The following is a 23,190-nucleotide window of genomic DNA, read 5'->3' as shown; positions in this document are numbered from 1 at the left end:
AGCTAGATGGTGCAGTGGATAGAGCACTGGCCCTGAAGTCAGGAGGACCTGAGTTCAAATCCGGCCTCAGACACTTAACACTTACTAGCTGTGTGACCCTGTGCAAGTCACTTAACCCCAACTGCCTCAATTTAAAAAAATGGGAAACTTAGGTAATACAAAAACCAAAGATATTAATAAAAATTGTTTTTAAATAAATACTTATTGACTGAGAAAGTCATTTATTAGTTCCTCAAGGTCTCAGTGTTCTCACCTATGCAATGGGAAGCATCAAGTAATGACTGATTTCTATCATCCCTTCTAAAAGTCTATTATTTAACTTCCAAATATGTGCCCCCACTTTATATGTCAGTCTCATAAACACCCTATACTCATCTCTAAACATCTCATGTTTTCATCACCCTATAATCACTCCATCTTAGTCCTACCAAGTTAAATTTCCCCCTCCTTCATGACATCTTCACAGTTTGTTCCACTAAATAACCTCCCCCCTTTCCTCTGAACTTCTATTATTCCATACAATTTAAGCTATAAGATCTTTGAAGAGTTTTATATATTTTTATCTCATATATACATGTTTATACACATACGTGTGTCCATGTTCTATATGTTGTCTCCACCTATGTAATGTAAGGTACAAGAGGGCAAGAATGGTTTCATTTTTGTCTTCATCTCTCCAATGCCTAGGACAGTGTCTGACATACAACAAGCACTTAATAAATGATTGTTTATTATTTGCATTTATATTCCAAATGTTTATTCCTGGATTTCCCAGGTTTGTCCAGTCAATCATACTGAAAACTTCCTGCCACACTTTCCATCTGGTCTTTCCCAGTACGTTGGCCCCTATATCATCCCCACTTTCTCTTTAATATTCAGTCTCTCCCTGTCGACTGGCTATTTCTTTACTGCATACAAATTTGCCTATCTCTCCCCCATTCTCAGAAAAAACCCTCACTTGACATTTCCCCCATTCCTACTCCTGCTCTTGTCCTATATCTCTCCTCCCTTTTATGGCTATGTTCCCTTAAAAAAAAAAAGTTCTTCAGTCTCCACATTCTTGTTTCTAATCTCAATACTCACCTGAAATTTCTCTCTCCAAAATTATCAATGATCTCTTACTTGCCAAACATAATGGTCTTTTCTCAATCCTCACTTTTCTTGACCTCTCTGCAGCTTCTGATATTGTTTATCTTCCTCTCCTCCTGGATATTCCCTTCTACCTTGAGTTTTCCTGACTACTGCCTCCTGGTTCTCCTACATGTCTGATTATTCCCCGTTGAACTTTATTCCATCTTCATCTATGTTGTGCTTGCTGCTTGTGAGCGTCGGCCAAGGCTCTTTCCTGGGTCCTCTTCTCTTCTCCCACTATACTATTTCACTTGATCTCATCAGTCCCATAAATTCAATTAAAATCTTTATGCAGATGATTCTTAGGTATATTAATCCAGTCTTAACCTATCTCTCAAGCTTCAATCTAGTATCTCCAACTGGGAATTAGACAAAACTGATGACCCACAGACATCTTAAATTCATCATGTCCAAAACCCAACTCATTATTCATTTCCCCAAACCTTTCCCCATTCCTAACTTCCCTATTACTGTCAAGAGCTCCATATTCCTACCAGTCACTCAGGTTTACAACCTGAGTTGCAAGTCAGTCATCCTTGACTCTTTGCTTTCTCACTCACATATCCAATCTGTTGCTAAGTCCTATGGATTCTACCACTCCTGGTCCTGAACTATTGCAATAATCTTCTAGTTGATGACCCTGCTTCAAGTCTCTCCCCACTACAACCTCCACTCAATTAACAAAATGCTCTTCCACCTTAAAGTGCAGGCGTGACCTTGTCACTCCCCTATTCAATACACTTCAGTGGTTCTCTAGTATCTCCAGATCAAATAAAAAATCCTGTTCTGCTTTTTAAAACTCTCTACAACCTGTTCCCTCTACACATACACACACAGACACATATTTACAGTCTTCTTATACCTTACTCCCCCACTCTTCGATCCCGTGTCTCTGGTCTCCTGGCTGTTCTTTGTACAACACATCTTCCGACTCCAAGCGTTTTCTCTGGCTGGTCCCAATGCCTTAAACACTTTCCCTCAATCTCTACCACCTATCTTCCCTTACTTTCTTAAAGTCCCAGATAAAATCCTACCTTTGTAAGAAGTCTTTCTTAGTCCTCCTTAAGATTAATGCCTTCCCTGAGATTATTTCCAATTTATCTTGTATATATTTTGCTTCTATGTTGTCTACCCCCACTAGACTATGAGTTTTTTGAGAGCAGGGACTGTTTTTGCCTCTTTATATTTGGAGCACTTAGTACAGTATATAGCACATGGTAGGTACATTCTAATTAACTTGACTTTCAGATGTTTGGGATAAATGTTTTTGTTTGGCACAAGGAAAGGGTCAAGCTAATATGAGCCAAGGCTAGAGGGATAGATGGGTTTTTTCCTCCTCAGAAATGACTATAATGGGGGGGGGGCGGCTAGATAGCACAGTGGATAAAGCACCGGCCCTGGATTCAGGAGTACCTGAGTTCAAATCTGGCCTCAGACACTTGACACTTACTAGCTGTGTGACCCTGGGCAAGTCACTTAACCCCCATTGCCCTGCAAAACAAACAAACAAAAAAAAGAAATGACTATAATGTAAAGACCCCCAAAAAGCCATTAATAAAATGTATTTTTAAATAACAGGAATCCTGTTTGACTCTTTTCCACATCTGATAAATTCTTACATCCCATTGATCCTATGCTCTCTAAAATCCCTCCCCTTTCCATTTCCAGTACCACCACTCTTGTTCAGGCCCTCATTACTTCTCAGCCAGACCACCGAAACAGCCTCTTAACTGGCCCCCAGTCAAGGCACCTGCTATATAAGGGATATTTTAATGCACCCATCTAATAATATCACTCCTCTTCTCAAAACATTTCCATGGTTCCCTATTGTCTACAGACAAAATTCCAAAAGCTTTAGCCTAGCATTCATTGTCCTCCATTATCTAATACCACTGTTCCTTTCTAGTTTTCTCTCACTTTTCGCTTAAAAATTCCCCTTTTAACTTAAAAATTCAACCCAATTGGACTACATGCCATTTCCCAGTCCTAGGGTTTACCATCTATCTCTATGCTTTTGCTAACAATAGGCTTAACACCTGTTACTGTGTACTCAATCCATTCTGCACTGAAATATATCCATCCTTCAAGACAGCCTAATTGCCACATACTCAAGAAGCCTTCTTGATCTCCCACAGTGGGAAATAACTTTTCCTACTCCTAAGCATTTATGTTCCAATTTTTATCACAGACATTCAGATAAGTGACACATCCTTTACAAGTCGACAAATTTTTATTCCTTCTATGTTATGGAAAACATAGTAATCTTTGTATTGCCCTTAGCATACTTTAAGCACAGTGTTTGTTTTGAACATAATATGCACCTGATAAATGTTTGCTGAAATAAATGCAGAAAACCGAGTTAGACCGTAACTTAGAGAACAGCTAGTTCAACCCCTACATGAAGCACATCTGGTGATCAATCATGTAAGCCTCTGCCTAAATACCTACAGTGATAGGGTGCTCTACTACCAAACAAGATGGTTAATTCTCCTATGGGACACCTCTGTTAAGAAGTTCTTCCAAATCAAAGTCTACCTCAACTCAACACCACTATATGCAATATTATGCATAATACTTACTTTTAAGTTTGTTGAACTGAATGTAATGAAGTACCTTCCATTTATTAAAATCCCTCTGTCTTCTATCCTAGTCCCTGTCTTATATTTTTATTATATCACCAAAAGTACACAGGAGACACTCAATAATATTTGATTAGAAAGAAGTAAAAGAGGGGCAGCTAGGTGGCACAGTGGTTAGGGCACCAGCCCTGAATTCAGGAAGACCTGAGTTCAAATCTGGCCTCAGACACTTGACACTTACTAGCTGTGTGACTCTGGGCAAGTCACTTAACCCTCATTGCCCTGCAAAAAAAAAAAAGAAAGAAAGAAGTGAAAGAGGCAAAAGATTTTGAGAGTCCATAAGACATCCTCAAATATTTTCTCTTTTTAAATTTCTGACTTGTGTAATAGATGCAAAATTCTGCAATCTGAAATAATAAATAGCAAATACAATAAGAGAGCCAAACCAAAAAGGGAAAGAACTCCTGTGAGAATATAAATTATATGGTTTGAAACTAACACACATTCTAATCTTTCACCTTCAAAACCCCATATAAAACTAAGCCTGTTGTGATATAGAATCAACTCTACCATAATAAAAAATAGAAATTTAAATTACAAAGTCACTGCTTCCTAATCTCTAGACACCAATCTGATTGCAGCCTAATCCTGAGATTATCAATCTAATCCAACCTGGAACAGATCCAAGGGACTCCAGGAATAATTTAGGGGTAACCCCAGAAACTGAAATCTACTATAAGGTGGACCCTGTATATTTCAGGGGAGAATTAAATCACTGAAGCAACCCTACAATAACAGAAAATCAAGGTTAGGACTTAATACTTTTCTTGGTGAATACAGTGTTTCGGCAGATGAGGGTTTTTAAGTGTTTACCTTAGTAATTTAGTTGGGGAACATGTTAAAAGACTATGTAAAAGCAATACAATGTGATGAAAGGAGAATTAGTTTGGAATTCCAGTTATATTTCTCAGCTGAATGAGGTCAGTCGACCTCTCTGGCCTTCAGTGAAATGAAGGAGTTAATCTCCAAAATTCTTTCCAGCTCTAATATTCTAACATCCTCTAGTAAAGATATTTGAGGAGAAAATACTGCTAGAATCAAAATTCTGCACAAAACCCTGGTTCATACACAAAAAATATGTTTTTTTATATAAGTTGTTTCTACATGAAAGCATAGGTGAGGGAGCATTACCTTGGGTGTCAGACAGCAGGAAGTAACCCTTAAATAGAGAGGGACAAGATTGTTTTAATGCTAAGGGCAGCTAGGTGGTGCAATGAATAGAGTGCCAAGGCTAGAGTCAGTAATATGTCTTCCTGAGTTCAAATCTGGCCTTGGACACTTACTAGCTATATGACCCTGGGCAAGCCACTTAACCCTCTTTGCCTCAGGTTCCCCATCTGTAAAATGAGCTGGAGAAGGAAATAATAAACCAGTCCAGTATCTTTGCCAAGAAAACTCCAAATGGGGTCACACAGAGTTGGGCTAAAGCAATGAACAACAACAAAAGGTACTTAAATCTGTCTTTAATAAATCATGAGCAATAATTTCCAAGAATTAGATGACAAATTGAATACTGGACACATTACCATACCCAGATTTAAATTAGACATCTTTAAAAATGTAATAATAATATGTCTAAACTTTCATATACTATGAAAGAGCCGCCTGCAATTAGACAAAAATCGATACCTATGTGAACAAATCCTGTCAAAGTAATCTAATCTCTTTCTAAAAAGAAATGATGAACTTGGTTAAACAATCAGGAACAAAATATTTTGACTTAGATAAATGGTTGGACTTAATTGTAAAAAGGTGGGTCAAACAATACTAATAGTAAGTATTTAATCATCACATACTCCCATTGAAGGAATTAAATGGGATTTCCACAGAAGCAGGTTCCAAGCCTGACCCTAACTCTGGGTCACTTAAGAATATTTAAGAACCAGTACAAAAGTAGCTTTAGGATAAAACCCTAAACAACCTGCTATTAGGGATCCAGTTCTTTGTCTTGACCTGTGATTTCATTGATAAAGGGAACTTGTGAAGAAACTTGATATATGTCAATGCAGCTGTTCAAATGTTCTAAAAGGCTGCCTGAAGCACAGCCATAATTGGAATCCAGCTCCTCTGGGAATCCAACACTTGCCATTGTACTATGCTGCCTTCTGTTGAAAAATCCAGTGACTTCCCACTGCCTTTTCATTCTGTGTGCTCCAGCTAAACTGGACTGAGTATCCCCCAAAATATTATCTGTATTTTCCCTGTTCCGTATCTTTGCTCATGCTTATTCCTTTGCCTAAAGTGCCCTTTCCTTCTCCCATCCACCTTAACCTATTGACATTTGACTTATCCTTCACGGACTAACTCGAAAGCTACTTCCTTAAGAATTTTTCCTGATTCATCCTAGCAGGAAGCTACTTCTCTCCCTAAAATTCTAACTTTCTGTAACCTTTTATGGCACTTAAAACACTGCTTTATGTTCATATTGACACATACATATATAATTTTTAAAATACCTCTACATAGTAGGTTCATGGTTTCTTAAGCAATTATCTTTTTCTATCTTAACAAGTTGATGTTGTCCTTAGTGCTTGAAGAGAACCAATATGACATCGCTATGTCAGAGTCAAAATATAAGTGTATGACTGGCTGATCAGACCAATACAAGCTTGGAAAGCACAGGTCAAGCACAAAAAGTCTCTATGAACACCTGGAGTAGAGATGTCTTAATCTGCACATCTCACATTTCTTTTGAAGTACTTGCAATTCTGCTTTGTTCAGAGAGAACAGCATCTTCTTTGATGCAAGGATACCATGCTGGGCAGTCCTTTGCCAGTGTCTCCCATGTCACACAACTGAGTACAGAGTTCTTCAGAGACCCTGAGCTTGGTTCTTGTATCACTTCTTCTGACCTTTTCGTGAGTGATTGACTTGTATGAGCTCTGCATAAAATAGGCTTTTAGGCAAACACACATTTGGCATTTGAACAATGTGGCCAGTGCACTGGAGTTGTGCTCTCTGCAGTACTATCTGAATGCTTAACATGTTGAGGAATCGATTCAGTTTCCTGGCATGGTGTTGGTGGGTTGTCCAGGTTTCACAAACATACAACAATGAGATCAGCACAATGGCTCCGCAGACCTTCAGTACAGTTTGGTAGGCAGTCTAATACCTCTTCTCTCCTACACTCTCCTCAGAGTCTCCCAAATATTGAACTAGCTATGGCAATACCTGCATCAACCTCATCATCTATCTGTACACCCCTGGAAAGTATACGGCCGAGATAAGTGAGCTTATCCACAGCAGGCAAAGTCTCTCCATTTGCTGTATGACTGATGGTTCCACATGTGGATAGTCTGATGATGGTTGGTGGAAAACCTATTTTCTTGGTGTTGTCAGGCAAAAATCAGCACAAGTAGTCTGTAGACAACATTCATTTATTTGACCAAGGCCTCTGACACTGTCAATTGTGAGGGCTTGTAGAAGCTCAAGACAAAATTTTGTTGCCAGAAATCCATTGATATTGAATGTCAGTTCCATGATGGCATGATTCCACAAGTTCTGGATAATAGATGATGATCTTACACTTTCCCAGTCACCTGTGGTAAAAATTATTTGTGGTAAAAAATTATTGGAGTTTTAGCTGACTCATTTGGGAGGGGCCACACCTGGCCCACCCTAAAGTTACATATGCTACTGAGGTCAGAAGGAGAACTCTCCATAGGCAGTTTTGAAGGACCTCCCCTTTTGGGGAACGGAGATTGAACGCTCTCTGAGGGGAGGAGAGCCTCCTCTAGCATATACACCCTCTGAGCACTTGTAAATTGACTATATTACAATGCCAAAGGCAGGACATTATAAATCTTGCCTTGTTATAGTTGACAAACTTACTCGGTGGGTGGAGGCATTTCCCAGCCCCTGAGCCACAGCTGCCTTTGTTGCCAAGATTCTCCTTAAAGAGATAGTTCCTCGCTTTGGTCCACCAGCCTGCATTTATCCTGACAAAGGCACACATTTTACTGATTTGGTCTTATCCCAAATCTACTTTCTTGGGAGTAACTGCAAAATTCCATACACCGTACCACCCACAAAGTTCAGGCCAGATTGAACGTATAAGTAAAGAGCTTAAGAGTATGATTGGCAAATTATGTACTGAAACCCATTTGAAACGGCCTGATGTTCTACCATTGGCATTATTCTATCTATGCAGTAGACCAAGAGGAGAACTTCATATATCTCCTTATGAGATGCTTTTCGGTCACCCTCCTATCCAAGCTAAAACTTTTTCCCCAGTTTATACATCACTGGTGGGAGGTGATACTTCTGTTGCCTCCTATATACAGGAATTACAAACTAGGCTATGTGAACTCCATGAGGCAGGAGTTGCTATACAAGCTGGTCCTTTAGATTTTTCCTTGCATGATTTAAATCCTGGAGACAATGTATATATTAAGAACTTTCAGTGATCCAGTGGGACCCAGCCTGCTTGGGAGGGACCTTTTCAGGTATTATTGACAACTCCTACTGCTATTAAAATTGGAGAAAAAATCTTGGATTCATTATTCTCATGTAAAGCCTGCACCATTTATAGGTAAAAATTTCAAATAAAACTCAAGTAGATGCTAAAGAGCAAAAAACCCTAACAATAACAGCTGTTAAAGAACAAAGAACCCTAACAGAGCCCAGGGACAATAGACAGTTCCCATTTGATAATCCTAAGAAATCAGTTACATGCTCTGGGACTCAGGTAAAGTATTGGGAGATGGAAATTGCCTTTTTAGGGCCCTGGGAGATCAGTTATAAGGTCACTCTAGAAATCATCTCAGACACAGGCAAGAAACTGCTAATTATATGCTTAATCATAAGAATGACTGAGTTTTTTAGAGAGGATGACCCTTCCCTTTGAAAAATATGCTGCTGACAGCCTGGTACGTGGGGTGGCAATGATATGATTACAGCCTTTGCAAAACACAACCAGCTGAATGTAATAATTCATCAGGTGAATAAGCCCCTATGGCAAATCCATGGTAAAAACAAAGCTGATGTTGAAGAACTCCACATTTTCTACCATAGAGAACATTATGACAGCATTAGAAAAATCAATGACAATTCGGAAACCCCTGCCACTTTGGCATGCAGAGAACTGGGGAACCAGTTAAAATGATGTGGTATACCCCAAACTCTAGCAGCATAATAATTTAACTTTAACAAGCTTTTCCTTCTGCAGGTAAACCACTAAAGCACATGGCCTTGTTTTCTGGCCTATCTCAATCTCCCCCAACCCTTTCCCTTCCCCCTCCTTAACCCTTGTTCCTTAAAACTGTCTCTTTTTGTTTTGTTTTTGAAAGGCATTGGAAAGGCCTGGAGTTTCACCACATACTTAAGTTTCCTCATGAGCACAAAAGGGTGCTTAGCAAACCTTTTGCTTTTGGTTTTGGTTTTGTTTTGCTTTTTACTTTTGTTTCTTTTGCTTTTTTTAACTCAATTTTGTAAACTAAGTGAATTTTCAAAGATATTTTAAGTATATGCTGTGGGGCCATTGGGCCTCAGAAGCTATCACAATTTTTTTTTTTTTGAGAGAACCATGGGTTTTTGATGAGTTTGTTTATGGGATTATGTTGTTATTGTTGTTGTTTTTTAAAAAGGGGGTTATTGAAACCTATTGCTTGATTTATCAATGAACATATTGAATATTGAGTCTTGCTGATTGGTTTTATTTCTTTTTGATAAATTGATTTATCACTTTAAGTATCTGTTACTGTCATACTAGATAGAGAATTCATGTATAAGATGATATGTTTACTTGCTTAAAGAAGATTATGTAATAATGTCTAATATTATCAGCTATTTACATTCATTTATCATTTATATGTCATACTCTGGGTATGGTTTGGAATTATTGTATATATTACAAGTATAGGCTTAGTTATAGAGCATAACATGCATTTTTACCATCATACTGTCTTTGGTGACATTAATATGAGACTTATGAATTATGGAAATTTATCTTTTCAGATACTACCTGCTCTTACAGTGAGCTTGATGCAGATCCTGGAGAAAATATATGTACAACAGGAGGAGAGACGGGTACACCTAAGCCCATGGTTTGCTTATGATGGCAACTATGTAGACCACAATTGCTGGACATAGTCCAGTTTCTTCCTCTCTCCCTCCTAAAATAGCCTGGTGTCATGGAAGCTCCAACACATGCACCTAGTTTAACCTGTTTTCTTTTTCTTTCATTCAGTCTGATGGCATGGTCAGAATCCATCCACCTGTGGCCTAGCACAATTGCTAGATGTCTTGGAACCATGAGATGTGGTATAGTAACCTTTCCATAACATTTTCAGGTGTCATGGACACATTACTAAATTTGGCTTTGATCCAGACACATGATGGTAAGAAGTGTTATAGATTACATAACTACCTCAACCCTGTATCATATAAAGGAGGGGAATGTAATATGATATATATAAATATAGATAGATACAGATATCGAGTTTGAATATGAGTTATATTTTGAAGAACTCTCACTGTTTAATTTGATCATTGACAATGCTATGCCAAGGATTAGTAAAAATCCAGCAGTTCAACAGCTCAAGAAGTGAGTCCACAGACAACCAGAGTCCAGACCAGAGACCAGTTTTCCTGATGAGTCCAAACCAGAGTCCAGTCTTTCCTAATGACCACTTGAAGAAGACAAGATGTCAAAGACTTTAAATGAACACTTTCATTTTGTTGCTTTTCTTTTTCCTTCTGTTATTATATACACCATTTGTAACATTCTCTGCAGAGGCCCTCCCTCTGCAGGCCAGTGTCAAAGCTCCAGTTCATGAGGGACTGCCCCTCTGGACAAACTTTCCTTTCTCTCTTTTCTATATTGTTATTAACATATTGTTTGTTAGCATAGGGGTATTATATTGTGTTATTTTTGGCTGTTTCATCAAGCAAACCACACACATTTTTTGAACAAATGGGGGGAATGTGGTAAAAATTATTTGTGGTAAAAAATTACTGGAGTTTTAGCTGACTCATTTGTGAGGGGCCACACCTGGCCCACCCTGAAGTTACTTATGCTACTGAGGTCAGAAGGAGAACTCTCCATAGGCAGTTTTGAAGGACCTCCCCTTTTCAGGGAGGGAGATTGAATGCTCTCTGAGGGGAGGAGAGCCTCTTCCAGAACGCTCTTGAGCTTGCCCACTGACTCCTCAGTCTTCTCGGTGATGTGAGAAAGCTAGCAGACATTCCAGGTGTGGTGAGTTAAGAGAAATTATCTATTTCTTTTTCCTATTTCCTTATCTTTGATTTTTATTCATTTCACCTTTGTTGTTTAATTAATTCCCAAGTAATAAAATCTGATCCTTTTGTGGAAAAGAAGCTGTAAGGCTCCTGCTCCTTTCTTATTGGCCTGGGAGAAATATCTAAAAGGGCAGTTCAGAGGGGAGGGAGCTTTGAACCTAAAGGTCCCTCATTATTTCCAGGACCCCAATATTTCGGTGAGTCACCCAATTAACCCTCCGTATATTAAATTTCGGCCTCCATACACCAATGGAGTGAAGGAGGCCTGTGTGCTTGTTCTCATGCTTTTTAAGCATGTTTTCAACAATGTTGCCTTCAACGAGGATAAAAACTGCATCAAGGTCAGCTACTGCACTGACAGTAAATTGTTTAGTTCAAAAAGCCTATAAGCCAAGACTAAACTGCAGGGACAATTGGTGCTCAACTTTTTGTCTTCAGATGATTATGCACTCAATGCAGCCTCTGAGAGAAAGATACAACTTAGTATGAATCAAATCCTAACACATATGGAACAGTGAAGACAATAAAAGTCAGACTTTTTCTATGGGTTGGTTAGTTTTGAGGAATTTTTTCTAAATTCTTTATTATAAAGACTAGCTATATGGGAGGTAATGAAAAGCCCAGATGATATTTTTTTAAATCAATAAAATTTTATTTTAAAAAAAGCATTTAGCTTTGCATTATGTGGACATCTCCTCTTAAACTATACTTCTCTTCCAGAAGCGCAGTAACTAATGAGTAATACCTTGACATACCTTGAAAATTTCACCCTTCAAGAAACAGAGGACCAAACAAGGGGAAATTCTGTTCTGGATCTAATTTTCTCACCAACAAGGAAGAATTGCTTGCTGGGGTGCAAATGACAAGAATTCCTGGGGAAAAGTGACCACTCCATCTTAGAATGACACAAGAAAAAAGAAAGACAAAATAAAGTTTGACATGCACCTGACAGTTTGGGAGGGTATATTTCAAAGGGTTCAAAGAAAATATAGGTAAAATCCCATAGATTAATATCCCCCCCTCCAATTTTCTAGGAGGAAGTTAATCCAGGAAAAATAGAAAAAATTCTTAAAACAGAGAAATCCAAAAACCACTAAGTATTCACTAATAATTCAATGACAATTTGGAAGATTTCCTGTGAGAGAGTGCCCTAAGTATGTGGCCTTGGCACTGTGCCGTTTCCCTCTAGGACCTCCACATCAGCCTGGGATCGATCTGGGATCAGTTATCTTACCTTCTAGTCTTGGTCTTTACCCCCTGAGCCTTCTCCAGTGCTCCAGAAGCCATCTAAAACCAAATCTCCCTTCCACTGCCACCACTTGCCTCCTAACTAGACTCAACTAGATTCTACCTTTCACCCACTCCTGACTGCTGAAAGGTGAGAAGGAAGAAAACATGTATTAAGTGCCTATTATGTGCCAGGCACATTTTACTAATCCAATTTGATCCTCACAACAACCCTGCAAAGTAAGTGCCATTATTATCCCTCACTTCACAGCTGAGGAAACTGAGGCAGGCAGCAGTTAAGTGGAAAGGATTTGAACTCAGGTCTTCCTGACTCAGGGCCAAGCTCACCACCTAAGTGCCTCCAGGTGAGCCTTCCTGTCACAGTGCTAGATCTCAAAGAAGGACCTTCAACAGTTTAATCACCTGCTTCCTTCAAAAGCTCTCTCCAGTTACAGATCCTTTGCCTGGATTCACTCTTCAATGGTTTGCATAATTCTACCTGTTCATTTCCCCCATCCTAGTGATTCTAAACCCCCACTTTCTCTGTACAAACCCAATTTCTCACTTCTAACCACCCACTAACTCCAGAATGACCCATTTTAAATCGACCCTCACCTTCCACTGTGGGCTCCATAGTCACCTGCTTCCAATTTAAACATCACTGGTCATGGTGAAAGGATCTCATACTCCTGCTTTCCAATCCACTTCTACTTTCAGACTCTCCCTCTACCACTATCAATTAGCAAACTCCTCCTTCTGTGAGGTCCATGCTAATCAAATTCATTAACTCATTCCAATCCTAGGGGTCATTTCTCTATCAATCCCAAGGCATTATTCTTTTTACCTTAATGAATTCAGCACCTAATTCAGTCTCTCCACCAAAACTCAATAGTACCTTAACTTCTTAGTTCCTCAATCTACTCACTTTCCATTCCTCATTATCTCAGATACAAAAAGATGGTCATATTCTTGATCTTGCAATTACCCACAAATGTTTCAACTTCTTGTTCATGAATTTTGAAATTCTTTTCTCTGATCATTGTCTTTTAACTTTACATTTCTTCCACACAACTTACGGACCATAACTCATTCTGCTTCCTCACCATGACCTCCAATCCCTCTACCATCACTACAATGGCTACATAAATCAGTTCAATTCTAAACTATGCTCTGTACTCAAATCCTTTGTTCTTTGTCTTATTGCCAATGTACTTTGCAAACCCCAAACTTGGGTTACTCCATCCATCCACCCTCCTTCACACTCTTGAACAGAGCTGGAGAAAATAATGAAACCATGTTGAATAGGTACATTACAAATCTGTTACATAATCTCTAGTGAGCCCTCAGTGAAGCAAGGCAATCCTTTTAAATAAACTTCCCTAACTGATTCACTATCTCACCCACCATAGAATGCATACAATATTATAATACACAATCATCTCTATTAAAGCTTCCCAGGACAGCCTTATCAACTGAGGACCTCACCTCATACTTGAGGGAGAATAAGAGGTCATTTGATTAGAGAGCTGACATCTTCCCTTACTACTTCTTCCTTTACCTCAGTCTCACATAAAAAGGTGGCCCTTCTCTTTGTCAAGGCAAACCCTCTCTACATACACTTGATTTCTTTCTATTCTATTTTCTCCAGCATATTAGTTTCCCTCTCTTATCCCTGTTTTCTTTCTAATCTTCAATCTTTCCTTATCTAACTGGCTCCTTCCCTCATGCAGAAAAACACATGCACGTCTTCATCCAATACTTATTTTAAAAACAACAACAACAAAAACAACCCTCACTTGATCCAACCATCTCCAGATGCTACCATTCTGAATCTCTCCTTCCTTTTGTGGCTCAACTCCCTGAGAAAGTCATTTACATTAGATGCTTCCACTTCCTCTTTTCTTACTCTCTTTCTAAACCCTTTGAAGTCTGGTTTCTAATCTCATTTAATTGGAACTGCTCTCTTCAATGCTGCCAATAATCTCTTAACCTACAACTCTAGAGGCCCTATCTCAGTCCTCATCTTTGACTTCTCTCCAGCCTTTGACACAGTGGATGATCCTCTCCACCTAAATACTCTCTTCCACCCAAGTTTTCATGATACTCTTCTCTCCTGGTTCTTCTCCTATCTTGTCTTAACTGCACTCCTCAGTTTCCTTTGCTGGTTCTTCATCCAAGAAAGCCCCTTAAGCAGAGGTGTCCATCAAGGCTCTGTCCTGGCCCTGTCACTTAGTGATCCCATCACCACCCATTGGTTCAGTTATCTTTCTGCAGGTGATTCCCATATCTAAAGATATAGCCTTAATCTGTCTCCTAAACTCCAGTCTTCCAGTACTAACTGCCAATCTGTTATCAAGTCTCTACCATTTCTCATCTACATCCCCTTCTCTTCACTCACACAATCACCAACCTTGGGCAAATTCTCATCATCTCACAGCTGAACTATTGCAGTAACACCTGCTGGTTGGTTTCCCTGCCTCAAGTCTGTCCCCACTCTAATCTACTTGCCACTTAGCTATCAACATAATTTTCCTAAAATCCAAGTCTGACCATGTAGATTGACAACTCAAACTGCAGTGGCTCTCTACTACTTCCAGGATCAAATATAAAATGGGTCTGCTTTGAACTTAAAGCCCTTCACAACCTGGCCCCTCCCTATTTGTCTTTCTTACTTTACTTCCCTCCATATACTTTTTTTTTTTTTGGGTGAGGCAACTGGGGTTAAGTGACTTGCCCAGGGTCACACAGCTAGCAAGTGTCAAGTGTCTGAGGCTGGATTTGAACTCAGGTCCTCCTGAATCCAGGGCCAATGCTCTATCCACTGTGCCACCTAGCTGCCCCTTCCATATACTCTTATAACGGAACTACACTGGCCATCTTGCTATTCCTCACATACACCTCCATCATCCTATTCCATGTCTTTTCACTGGTTGTCCGAATGCTAGGAATACTATCCTCTCTCCTCAGCCTCCTGACTTCCCTGGCTTCCTTCACAACTCACCTCAGCCCAAAGCTCACTTTCTGTAAAAGGACTTGGCAAGTCCTTGTCCTCCTCCTCACCCAGTACATTAGCTCTGAGATTACTATTACCTTCCATTTACACTGTTCACAAGTCATATGAATATAGGTGCCTCACAGATTGTAAGTTCTCCAAGGGAAGACAAGGCATTTTTGCTCTTATTGGTATCTTCAGTGTTTATCAGAATGCTTGGCACATAGCAAGAGCTTAATAAATGTTCTCTCTCTCTCTCTCTCTCTCTCTCTCTCTCTCTCACACACACACACACACACACACACATATATATCAAATGCTGGAAAATATTCACCAGGACAGAGAAGACCTCCAGAAATAAGAAGTGAAAATAAAAATGACTGACTAGCCTAAAGCTGTACAGATAATCTGAAACAAGGCTTCTCACATCTCAACTCTTAGTTCCCGATTCATTATAAAGGTAACTACAAATTCAAAGAACATTTTATATTCATTCCATAGCTATATATGCATGAATATTTATGATACACATATATTAAATACATACATACAATGTCTTCACAAAATGCATATGACCAACACTAATATATATACATACACATACAGATGGGTCTATATGACAGTATGATTTTTTTTCAGAAGACAGTTTCAATTTTAAAACATTTTGCAAATTAGATATGAACAATTAGTTGGCTACAATTTGAATTCTCTTTATTCTTAGTGAGGATGGTACTAAATAAGTAGTTATTGCCTTTTAAATTAAGTATGAATTGAATGCCTATAACTTATTGACTTATGAACTTAATGTTTACTTTTATAAAAACAGAGTATCAGGAACTGGGATTTACACTAGCATTTTTAAAAAATCAATGAAATATATCATTTTAATGAGTCAATTAAAAAATGATTGTAAGCCTGTGTGGTAGAGTGGAAAGAACCTACAGGGATTCAGAAGATCTTGATCTACTACTTACCTGTGTTACTTTGGGCATAATACTCCTTCTTGCTGGATCTCAGTGGTTTCTTTATCTGTGAAATGAAGGGGCTGGATGGGACTGATCTTTAAGTTCACTTTCAACTCTAAATTCTAGGATTCTAGATGTAGCTGGTTATAGATGATCAGAGCTCTCTATCTTGTAAGCATAAGAACACTGGTTCTATGGCCTATTTGTTCATGTAACTCTATGATATTACAAAATTTTCCTACTGCATTTTATTTTAAATTTAAAGAATGAGACTTTAGAGAACAGGTAATTCAAGCCTTTTGGTTTATAGGAAGAACTTGAGACCCAGAAAGGCAAAATGCATTTCATAATCCCATAAAATGAGTGAGTGGGAAACATAATTCAGACTGGGAAAGTAGAACCTGGATCTTCTGTCTAATTTTTTAACCCCCCTTCCTTTAAGGAAATTAAGACAACATTGAAAACTAGTATTGATACTTTAATTTCAGTAATTCAAAAATCAACAAATCTTTTTACTGACACCACAATGTGTATGTGCACAATGTTATCCCTTTCAGAGACATGATCCTTCTTCAAATTGTTCACAAGCCAGATCTGCAAAACTCTATTAGAGAAATGCAACACCAGAGGACTACATATAAGAAAGAAGATTTAAAAGAACTGATAGCACCTGAGACAAAGAATATCTTTTTTCCCCTCAGTATTTGGTATAAGAAGATTTTTCAGAAATCAAGATATTGGCAAAACACTTAATGTAGCATAATAGTTTGAAACAAGTCTCTGGACCCAAATGATTCCTTTGTAATTCTGGAGAGTCATAAGACTTTAGTTTCTCTAACTTTAAATAGGAAACCATTCCCCAATTACCTCTGGCAAAGGGATACAGAAAATATTAAAAGTGAATGTAGGGGCAGCTACGTGGTGCAGTGGATAGAGCACTGGCCCTGAAGTCAGGAGGACCTGAGTTCAAATTTGACCTCAGACACTTGACACTTACTTACTAGCTGTGTGACCCTGGGCAAGTCACTTAACCCCAATTGCCTCACCCAAAAAAAAAAAGTGAATGGAAAAATAAAGATTATGAGGCAAAAGAAAATTTTAATTAAAGATTCTAAAATACATCAATTCCACTTAACATTTGCAAGCAGTAAAAATAAGTTTCAATTTCATATTTAGCTGAAGGTCTTCTCAAAGTCCCTTCTTGCTAAGAAATCAAAGTCAGCATTGTTCCAAAAGCTCTCCGTTTATAACCAGCTCCAAAAGTTAATCTGGAAATGTCTACACTATAATATCAGAATTTGAAAACCACCTGTGACAAAAGAATTTTTTCAGGAATAACACTTTTCAAAGTTAATCTTCATATCATGTACAAACCTGCAGAAGAACAAACTTTCATTCTAAGAATAAAGAAAATCCTGAACAAAACTGAATATTGGGTAGTCTTCCAAAGGAATATTCTTAACAAGATCTTCTTGGATTATTATCACAGAAGTTCATCTCTGTCTAAAAAGACAAAGTCAACCTCAACAGGAAAATCTGCTCAAGGAAAATAATCAGCAAAGTGAAGAAATTAGAAGAATATTAATTAGTTCAAGATGAGAGTTTCATTTTAAGTCTTTGTGGCTCCAAAGGACTATATTATTCCAAAGCAAGTACTAAGAGTTCTCTTTGACGGCATACCAAAATTGGCAAGGAGACATCTCAATTCAGATCACAAATACGGTGTTACACAGTATCCAAATGCCTTAAATGGCATTTACTTTCTATAAAAATAGGTAAGTTTATGCCAGACTTTTTTTTAACAAGGAACTTATATTTACAAATAACTTGCCCTTTGGACTATAACGTGTACAAAGACTCTATATTATATATATTTAAAATTTTGAAATTATTTAGTTTTCTTTCTTATAATAGTAGAGTCCTAGAACCAAAAAAGCTGAGGGTATTGAAAAGAAAATTTGCTAGTTACTATAAAACTACACCAAAATTCTGTAATGACAGAGAACCACTGCATCAGTATCAACATTAACACGTCATTAAAACAATTTACAGTGACAGTTCCATTTTCCTCTACTTTTGTTAACACTAGTTATCATGCTATGATGAAGCTCTTCAGTTTAAGGTCCAAATACTTCCCCCCTTTTAAAAGTTAATGGTCCATTTAGTAACTAAACAAAATGTTCAGAATGAAGCTATTACTCTAATCTAAATATAAAATGAAAACCCAAGATTCTAAACATAATTCAACACCCAAAAAGTTGTGTTCATCATCTGGGTACACCTTGTTCTTGAACCCCTTGTATTATTAAAAGAATCAAGAACTACAAAAAACTCATTTTGCACAAAGTATTTTAGGAAAAATTAAAAATGAAATGTAATTCAACAGGCTTATTTACATATCCAAAAATATATATAAATTCAAAACTCTAAAAGAGAGGAAATAGATACTAGGTAATAATTTACACTAAAGTTAGGAAGTGATTTAGAAGACTCTTGGGAGATTAAGTAGATCAGTGTTTGTACATTTCATGGGTTAGAAACAGTCTATATTCAATACATATACACACCCATTTTTCCCCCCATTCACATAATTGTCAAGTGAACTTTCTGAAGATCAAAACAATGATTAGAGACTCCAATGACAGCGTATGCTTATGGTACAGAGAAGAAAAGCAAAAGAATGAAAAAATACGAAGGTATACCATTCTATATCACATATGCTAGATATATAATTTCAATACACCAATGGACCTTCATAAAATTTTCAGGTTTTAAAAAATAGGAACACTGGCTATTCAATAGCATACACACACATATTTATGTGCATATATGCGTATTTTCCTCATCCACATAATTATTAAGGGACCCTTTCTGAAGCTCAGAAAAATGGTAAGTCACTGCAATGGAAAAGTACCCTCAGAGTACAGAGAAGAAAAGCAAACGAATGAAGACTACAAAGGTATATCCTCATATAGTACCTTCTATACATTATGCCAATGGGGACCTGTAAAAATTTTATTTTTCCCCTCAAATAATAAACATTTTTATTTAAAGTTTTGAGTTCCAAATTGTATTCCTCCCTCTCTCCACTCCCTCCTCCCAGAGACAGTAAGCAATCAGATAGATATAGGTTATATATGTGCAATTATGTAAAACGTTTGCATATTAGTCATTTTTATAAGACGACTCAAATAAAAGAAATGATAATGAAAGAAAGAAAGCAGAAAAATAGAATGATTCAGACTGCGTTCAATCAATATCCGTTCCTTCTCTGGAGGTGGATAGAGATTATTTTTTAAACAAATATTTCATAAACCATGTGAATACTGACGATCCACATCATCTAATGCTGGATGATACACAATTCTGTATGTCGATTTCTTGTATACTTGGAAACAAAGCATCAGGGAAAATGCATTTTTTTAAAAACCAAGTTAATAATTTAGTTCTTTTGTAAAAACTTCCTTTAAGAACATAAGATGTAATTAAAGAGCTTTTACTTTTTAAACATGTATTTTATCATTAAACAAATAACTTGAAAGTGAAATTGGGTCTTGTTGGTTTAGAACCCCATATTTTATTCCATTCATATTAACAAGATATACAAATTGGTTTTTGTTACAACAGTATTATCTTCTAATTAGCTACAATTCATGACATGAAATGAATGCTTCTACTTTAATTGCATCACATATCCGAAAGAAAAGTATAATGGAGATTTTATATACAAATAAGTATACTAGATGTTTGTGAAGACATCTAACTTGGTCATACCAATAGCAATTATAAAGTTTAAATCTTTCTCAGAAAGAAAACTGAAATTTAAAATTCACACTTCAACTTTATTTGTAATGAAAAAATTTGAAAATAATGACTGACGACATTTTCGTGTTTCAAAAAGACATTCTCTAATTCAAGAAGTATCAGGGAAAGTAAAAATATGATAAAAATATGTGGGTCTAAAATCTCGATGTTTTCTTTCTTAAATGAAAAATGACCTAATTGTAAATCGGTTAAAATGTTACATTCAAACATCTGAAATGACATGCGGAGTTCATATCCTATATGTCAAGTAACAAATAAATTTTCAAGTCTTTGAAACTTGCTACTAAGTTCTATGGATCCTCCAGGAAACTTTAAGTTGAAAAGGTCATTTTCAGGAAATTAACACTTTTTAAATTCATACACAATGCTCTAGCAGGCAGTAAGGTGCTCAACAAAATAACATTAATCGTTATTATTTTACTATCTGAAAGCACTTTCATAAGTATAATTATACTGGGTGGGGAAGGCTTTGTGGCTAACAAGCTATGACCTGTGTGACAGTAATAGCCTGCAAAAATGAACTGAAATGTTTTCAAAGGATGTGATGGTCATTTTAGAAATTTAAACAGAACCAGTAACAAAAGAGACGATTTGTCTATGGAAATAAATACACCAAAGTCTGACAACTGGTAAACAAAGGTCCCTATAGCAACCACAATTGTTGAAACGAAGGACACAAAAGAGATCAAAGCTCTGGATTCTGGTTTTATGCCCTCGCTTCGTATTTTTAAAAAGTTAAGACGAGATACTGAGTTTTCCTCCACCTGAAATTCCATGTTTCAACTCCCCCTCCCCAGCACACCGTCTACCACAGAAGCCGTTCCTTCCTCCTTCCCTCTCAGCTCGCCAAACAAATTAGCATTTGCACTAAGGTACCTCCTATCACCAGGCAGCTTCTTCCCAAACACACGCCCACGTCCACAGAAACTGGCCTTGCCTGCACAGAACCTACACCGCCTGGAGAAAAGGGGGTTCAACTTGAGGGTAAAGAGCCCCGCTTCCTCAGCAGCATTGCCGCTTCTCATTTCAACGAGGAGAAGGTGGGGCTCTGCCCGCATCCCATCCCAGCCCACACCCCGCCAAAGGAACCTCGCCAGTCCCACGACGACAGCGGGGTGCTGGATGGCTAGGCAAGAGCAGCCTGCCTCCCTCGGCCAGATCTCCAGCCCCCATGGGTGCATGCCCACCCCGACCCCCACCTCCTCCAACCTCTCCGGCTCCGAGTCCTCTCCCGGGGCAGACGCTCGAACTGGCCCCGGACCGCTGGGTGCACACGGGCAGGTCGGGGCTGGGCGCAGCTGGGCAACAGGTCAGACTGACCCGAGAGGCAGAGGATTAGAACTGAGCGCCGCGGCGGACAGGTCAAGGCACTCGAGGGGGATGGGGAGGCAGGGAAGGGTCCGAGGGGGCGTGGTCCCAACTGCCCGGACACTCCCTCCTCTCCCCCCCCTCCCCCCGCCCTCCGCACACCTGCACGGCGGAGGCGGCGGCGGCCACCTCGGGGGAGGAGGAGGAGGAGCAGAAGCGTCCGGGTCAGTCCAGAGACAATGCTCCGGCGCGAGGAGGGGGCTTAGCGGCGACGCCAGCTAGGGGTCCCCGGAGGGGAGCGGGAAGGGGGCCCCGCTCGCCCCTCCCCTCCCCCCGCCGCAGCCCCCTCCCTCCTTCACTCCTCAGTGCGGCTTCCCCGCGCCGAGGCCGCGCCTGGGCCCCGCAGATAAACAGCCTGCGGCGGCGGCTGCGGGGAAAGCAGCGTCTCCCCCCGGGAAGAAGGGGCCGAGGAGCCTCCGCCGCCGCCGCCATTCCCCGAAGCGGCCCGCTCCCGCTCCCACAAGCGGCTCGGCGGATACTAACCTGTGCGGCCGCCGCCTCAGAGGCTGGACCCACGACGCCGGCCCGGGGGCGGCTGCTGCTGCTGAACCGCCGCCGTCTCCTCACGGGGTAGCGCTCCCCGACCGTCGCCGGCGCGATCTCTCATTCAGCTCCAGCAGCCGCCGCCGCCGCTCGGGGGAGGGGAGTGTGCAGGATCCACCCCGGACGCTCTGGGGGGTAGGGGGGAGGAGGAGAGAGGGTGCGCGCGAGCCAGCGAGTGTACGAGCGTGCGAGCGTGGGAGCGCGCGATGGGGGGCGGGGGGCGGAGGCCGGAGCCGCCGGCAGGCGGGGGCGCGCCCGAGGAGACGTGCACGCGCGCGCGCTGAAACCAACTGAGTCTTTTCGGGCTTGCGGAGGGAGGGAGTGTGGCGGGGCCGAGGCGGCGGCTCCCTCGTGCCTCCCCAACCCCACCCACCCACCACGCTTTCGAGCCTCCTGCGGACCAGTCCAACGGCCGGCTGCGTGGCTGTTGTGCGTGGCTCGAGGCGGGAGCGGCCACGACTACCTGCAAAATCTGCCCCCACCCCAATAAGAGAGGAGAGGCGGGGGTCCATTACCCATCCAGGATGGGGAAACACTCGGGTTCCACCGTGGGAGCAGCTGGGGTGTGGTGGGCGCTGCAGAGGCGGGCGGTTGAACCGGCGTGCATTGCCATCTTCCCCAACCACCTGATTCCCCCCCCCCCAGTCAAGTCGGGAGGGATCCCACCCCAATATTCAGTCCTCCCTAGTGACCAGTGCAGAACATGTCTGCGGTCCCAGCGCGGGTTTTAGGAGCTGCTCAGTTTGGGCTTAGGAGCCCCCATGGCTGCCCCTGAAGTCCATCCGTGATGCCTCAGACTGCACTTGTGACATTGGTGGGGAGGGGGCGGTAATGGGAAGGAAGAAAAGGGGAAATTGAGAGCCAGGCCTTCTAGCGCACTCTGCAAGATAATTCGCTTTAATGAGGATGTGAGAAAGAAATGTGGTATTCCCCCACCCCCCTCGGTATAATGATTTCCAGGTGAATAAGATTTACACCTCTTTGTAGGAGCGTGTCGCTGAATATGGGGGTAATAAAATAGCATTGGTTAATGGGCTTTTCTCTAGAACTAAAAAGAAAATGAAGTTGGCCTAAAATGTGGAAGGGTGTGATTTTAAAAAGTTGCAGTTTGTGGAGTGCCCTGATTAAAATCAGCCACACATTAATGCAACGTGGTGGTAAATAGAATGGGTTTTAAATGGGCTACCTTATATTTGCTATAATTTAGACCATTTGGAAGTGGGTAATTACTAGAGGAGCCACATGTTTTTCTTCTGTGCAG

General features: G+C 40.1%; 1 protein-coding gene across 1 annotated transcript in view; it reads right to left on the bottom strand.

Annotated features, from left to right (window-relative positions):
- RALGPS2 (Ral GEF with PH domain and SH3 binding motif 2) overlaps positions 1 to 22,003 on the bottom strand; it is a 240,984-nt gene extending 218,981 nt beyond the window's left edge. Inside the window, 1 exon segment of the mRNA XM_044001135.1 lies at positions 21,870 to 22,003. The gene's annotated coding sequence lies outside the window, so the exon portion shown is untranslated.
- Positions 22,004 to 23,190: the final 1,187 nt, after the last annotated feature.

The sequence above is a fragment of the Dromiciops gliroides genome, chromosome 4 (genome assembly GCF_019393635.1).
Source record: "Dromiciops gliroides isolate mDroGli1 chromosome 4, mDroGli1.pri, whole genome shotgun sequence".
NCBI lineage: Eukaryota > Metazoa > Chordata > Mammalia > Microbiotheria > Microbiotheriidae > Dromiciops > Dromiciops gliroides.
This window is presented reverse-complemented; position numbering and strand designations above follow the sequence as displayed.